We start from the raw sequence: 5,243 nt of genomic DNA, 5'->3' as shown, positions 1-5,243 counted from the left end.
TGTGAATGCAGATTTCTCAGTGCTGCAGGTCACTGTGTGCAGATACTCAAATATATGTATTGATCTGTGTGATTTTTGCCCCGAGTTACTTGAGCATATCTTCTCTCTGTTCTTTGGAAGTGATGTGATACACGGCTGCCCAGGCTCAGAGGCAGAATTTCTATATAAAGTTTCCCTCTGACAGTCTCATGCAGTTGTTGATAATGCTTCACTTTTCAGCTGTCATTTGTGACTTGCTGGCTTCTTCCTTGCTTTGGGTGGGAAGAGCTGGGGCTGCTGGCTGGTGAACAGCAAGGGAGCAGCAAACTGCACAGCCAGGGAGCTAGGAGGATTTGACAGCTTTTTCTCTATTCATTGTGGGGGTGAAGGTCACGTCCTGAGGAAACAATAGCAATGAGACAAAGGTAAGCTCGCAAGCACGCATGCATTGAGTTTAACATCCAACATTTTGAACACACATTTTTTTCCATTGCAAAAAACGGCAACAGAATGTTTGGGGAGTGGTTTTGCATCTGCAAACCCCAGAGCCTCAGGGAAAACAACAACAAAAACAGGCATTAAAAATTACCAAGCTAAGTGAGAACCTAGTATAGACCATAAAGGAACCTAAAGGAGGTTGTAAGGTAATGTGTGGTCTCAAATTCTGGCATTCCCAGAAGTCTTGTCTCCCATGGGTGGTGCTGGTTTCTGCAGAGAGCAGAATATTACCGAGCTGGGCTGCCTGAAAAGTGCTCTCTGGTTGTTAAATCTGTGCTTAGCCACCTACCCAGAGCATGCTTATCCTGAGTATCTACAGTGTCTAACATCATAATGACACAAAATATGAGCTTGGTTTTCCTTTTCATCCAGATCCCCAAATTAATTTTATTTGATGGTTTCTTTTTTTTCCCCTGGTGTCTACCCGTCTGTGTGACAGATGTACAACTAACAGGCAGTGTCTGCCAAGATACAGTCACCCAAAGTCCCACCAAGCTCTGCTCTCCCATCCCTAACCATTGATGGAGGCTGATTTTCACAGAAAGCAAAAAACAAAGTTAGTATGGAATCACTGCTCTCTGCAGGGAAAACCGAGGGAAGCCAAGTCACATCTAAACACATTCTCATTTTAGACACCTGATTTCCATTATTTTTCAAGCTGTTTTTAGCCAGCTGGCTCTCCAGCATTTCGGGTTTGTTGCTGCACACAGCTGTAGACAAAGATTTTGAAAGGAGTCTCACATGGGAAACTGAGCAGAGTCACGCTAGAGGAGCCAGCACAGTGTAGGCATGCACAGAAATGTGGACTTCTGTTTAAGCTTTGAGCTACTTGCCTAAATAAAGTGAGCTAAGAAATGACATGGGCATATGTACATGCCTGTATATATCATGGAATCATTTCAGTTGCAAATGACCATCAACATCATCTAGTTCAGCCATGAATCTGGCCTTCTAAGTCCTACCATGTGTCCCTTAGTGCCACGTATGTGGCTGTTACCCACACAGGTAATCTATAGAGCTGTGATGTAACTTAGCAGACATGTATGGGTTTAAAGTAAATGCACCCAAAATGACTCCAGAGGAGAAATTCAGTAGAAACACTCTCACAAAATGCTCAGAAGGGCATCACTCCTGCAAGTTCTTTATATTTTTTGCAGCCCAAATGTTCAGGATAAAAGGAAGAGTCTCACCTATGCTGTTCATGGGAGTTGCTCTGAGAAACTTTTTAAAAGTTTCCTATTCATTTCTGTCTAGCTATCTCTATATTCATGGCATATAATTACAACACGGTCTCTGCAGGCCCTTCCAGAGCATCCTCCTTTGCTCTGAACCATCTGCCATTTTTCACTGCTTTCAATGTGTTTCCTGCTCCTTTCTTTGTGCTGAATCACACAATATATTTTGTATGAAGTTAAAAAGGCAGTAGGGCATTATTCCAGGGCAGAAAAAGCAATCAATAAAGTAAAAAAATAAATCCGTTAAGCTTTCTGTTCAAGTCAGAAAGATCAGGAGGCTACAGTGCATGTAGCAGTGAAGAGAAACACTTGCATCCACAGTGGAAATGTTAATATGGAGGGGAATGAATACATTTGACAATCATTAGAAGCACTTAAATTGGCTTTACAGCTCTTTTTTCAATGTGGAGTGTCACCACTAATGGTTAAAAAAAAAAAAAATCCAAGGGTACTTTTGAGCCTCAGAACCTCCCAGTCTTGAAGTAACTTTCATGATTACACAGATTTGTGTCATGACTGAACAGCATGTTCTCCAAGGCAGTGAAAACGTAGTTCCATAGAGACATATTTTCTTTTGAAAAGTAGAGGAAAGAGCCTTAAAAAAAAAAAAAAATATGCTAAGGATCATTAGACCTTGCTTTGGAAGTCTTTAAGCATTATTTGTTGGCAGGTTATATTTCAAAGTGACCTCAAATATCAGAGCAGGAATTGCAGTGACCTCACTGTTCTTGTCCTCTGGTTGATACAGGAGTGGGTTGAAAACTGGTCTTAGGAAGTGAAGTATTAATATTATTAATGATTAAGAACAGGATTCATCAGATTCCAGATCTCCACAGGCCTTACCTCTAGCCTTACAATTCTTTTTTCAAAAAGTGAAAGATGGTCTTGAAGACCAAGCACCGGAAACCTTTTCCTTCTCTATTAAAAAGCCATGGCTGGAAGCTGGGCACTCTGCCTCCTACAACTGCAGGAACACAAAAGACCACGAACTCAGAAAAGCCCTGTTTAAGCATCTGTGCTCTTTTGATGACACACAAAGATTGTTTTTTACTCTATGAGTTCACTCACATCATGGGCAGCATAGGAAATATTGACACGAGCTGCTGAGTCCATAGACCAGTGACTGCCGCCCGTGTGAGGAAGAATGTGCAATTCAGAGTCAGTAAATAAGAGTCTCTGGCTTCCTACTGAGCTTGTAGGATGGATATTTTGGGGGATTCCCCCAGGAGAAGGGGCAGTGCTTAGAGGCAGGCTGTTATTTAGTACTCTTCAATATTTCACTTAGATATTTCACACTACTTGCTTCCTTCCATTGCCATGCATGCAGGGGCTGATTCACTCTAGACCCGATTCTTTAACACCCTTTCACTTGAGCTAAGCTGCACTTACTCATATTAGCAGCCCCATTTAGCACTGAGATGAGAAATCATGACTTCTTGTAAAGATTGCAGGCTTGGATCGCTGTAATTATACTTTGCAGTGATGCACGAAAGCTTGAGACAAATGTACACACAACATCGAGCCTATTTCAAGCTTGGGCCCTTTTTAAATGATTGCTACAAAACCAAGGCATGCAGGCAAGTCTTAAACATGCAACACATGAAACTCTACAGGGGAGAGGGACAGAGGTAAGGAAACTTTATTCTGGGTCTCCCCAAAGTGCTTCTGTCCCCACTAACCTCAGCTGTGGTGGGGTCAGAGTCAAGCTAGGAACTGAAATCTGGGTCCTCCTCTCTGCCTTTCCCCATTCAGAAAGGGGAAGGTCTCACAGAGCTGAAGGGGGAGGCTCTGTAAATCCTAATGCAAAGGAATTACAGGTGGGGAGCAGTGCAGGAACACTGCAGGATTGCTTTCAAGGGATTTTTAGCATTCATCAGAAGAATCCTTGTAAAACAGACAGCAGAGAGGTTTAATATTCTGCCTGCAGGACAACTCCTCTGGCAAAACATCCCTGCCCCCAGAGCTGCTTTCTGTTGGCAGCAGTGGGAAGATGCCCAAGATCCTGCTGCGGCCATAAGGACACTGCAGTCACAAAGCTGGCTGTAAAGGAGTTGGAGAGGAAATCCTTTCAGAAAGGGAATAGCGCAGATCGGTGTTATTGGCTTTTGTAAAGTTCCAATCTTATCCTCTTAATGAGGATGCAATTAATGGCTCCATTTGTACACATGAAGGAGCAGGTTTTCGCGATGCTTAACAACTCGCAGCTCCCAGGGGAGCGCTAGCCTGGATTTCAGACAGCAAACATCTACACGAGTGTTACTAGACCGAGGGCTGTAGCAAGGTCTGGTCGCCACGCTGCTAGATGGAGGTGTTGCAGCGCTGTGCTGCAGACCCCCTGAGCAGTATTGGGGGACTGTCACTTAGCTGCTTGGGGGTTTTGGGTCCCCAGCTCTAAAAGGGAAGGGCACAGCATTGTCACTTGATTGCTCAAACCCTTTGCAGCTGTGTCTGCATGACTAGGTGGCAACTTGTGCCCCAAAAGCCTAAATAAATTGAAGATGGGAGATGAGCTATGAGCTCCCTGTGTTCCCTTTTCTATAAATGAGGCTCAATGTCTTTGTCAGGTGTCCACTGACCTCTGCAGTCCAGCTCCATAGTTTTTAACTAAGAAAAATTATTTTCCCCCAGAAGAGTTCTAAAATTTTTCCTTCATTTTGGAAAGAAAAAAGCCTTAAATCAATCTGCAACCCCACAGTTCACACAAACAACACTTTCAGATCAGGTCCATTAAAATGTTTCACCTTACCTATGGCAGAAGCCTGCCCTTCTCATAGTCACCAAATAAAGCATGGAGAATTGTTCAAGAGGAAAAACATTTAATTTAAGAAGTTCCAGATTGTAAGCTACTTGATCCATTTTTTATTAGAAATGTTTGTTGAAACAGTTTTTTACCTGGAAAATTCACGTTTTGAAAAACTGACACTTTTTTATCAATGAAAATTGTATCAAGCTTTTCAATTTACTTTCATTTATATAATATTCTCTAATGAATGTTGTTAAGAAGGGAATATAGAAAAATAAAATATAGGGAAAGTAATCCTATTCTTTATATGCATGTGACTGAAAGTATTCGACCTCTGTTGCAGGGCAGAAAAAGGTTTTTTTTTCATCACAAGGCTCTGATTATTTGTTTTGTTTTATATGTGTATATTTTATTTTATCTTTGCTGACATTAACATTGCTGCTCCAGCTACACAATTCAACATCCAGAAGAGAGCTTTGCAGTATCATCATTTTCCTGGACAGATGGCAAGGCTGGGCTCTTGGCAAGGATCCTGTGGAGGGAAAAGTGGCAAGATCTGGAGAGAATACATTTGTGAGTGCAGTTAGAAAAAAGGAGTGAGGGGGCTTCGGTGGCAGAGAGGTTGAAAGCAAGTGAAATCAGAAGTCAGGGAGTGGGGATAATGGTCCAAATTGTGCTCAGAAGAGGGTGGGAGACGGCCAGGGAAGGATGGAAGCTCTGACAGGTTATTGATCCACTAACAGGGAAAAAAAATAAAATAAAATCTATTCCTTAGTAATAACAGCAGC

The sequence above is a fragment of the Netta rufina genome (genome assembly GCF_964035555.1).
Source record: "Netta rufina genome assembly, chromosome: 11".
In the NCBI taxonomy this organism is placed as follows: Eukaryota; Metazoa; Chordata; class Aves; order Anseriformes; family Anatidae; genus Netta; species Netta rufina.
This window is presented reverse-complemented; position numbering follows the sequence as displayed.